This window comes from Pyrgilauda ruficollis, unplaced genomic scaffold (genome assembly GCF_017590135.1).
Source record: "Pyrgilauda ruficollis isolate IOZ18807 unplaced genomic scaffold, ASM1759013v1 scaffold24, whole genome shotgun sequence".
Taxonomy (NCBI): domain Eukaryota; kingdom Metazoa; phylum Chordata; class Aves; order Passeriformes; family Passeridae; genus Pyrgilauda; species Pyrgilauda ruficollis.
The window spans coordinates 12161794-12162328 of NW_024523648.1; positions in this window are offsets into that span (position 1 = coordinate 12161794).

Consider the following 535-nt stretch of genomic DNA (forward strand, 5'->3'; position numbering starts at 1 on the left):
CGGCCCTGCTCGGCCCTGCCCTGCTCGGCCCGGCCCGGCCCGGCCCTGCTCGGCCCGGCCCTGCTCTGCTCTGCTCTGCCCGGCCCTGCTCTGCCTGCCCGCCGCGTCTGCACCTGCCGGGGCCGCGCCGGGGTGGGCGCTTCCCAAGCCGCTGGATGGCACGGGGAAAGCGTCCGGCGCAGGGGTGATGTCTTAGGGGTGGCCTGTAATAGTTGCTGTGTTTCTTGAGTGCGAGGTCAGAAAATATGATTACTTAACAAAACCCAGGCTTGCTTTGTGTAGTAAAGCATATTGTCAGCAAAAGAGAAAACTTGGGAAATCCATCTAAGCTCAGAAACTATAGAGTATACTTCAGGTGGTTCTGACTTTTCATAAAACCCTAAAAAGTTCATGCAAGTAGCGTAACAATTGACGAACATACACAGATAACGAAGTTTGTGTCTCTGCCCCTTGTTCCTTCTCCCTCCTCACCCATGAGTGTAATGCACTTCATAGTGTCTGCCAGGAGCTGCTGGCCTCCCACTGCATCTCCTTG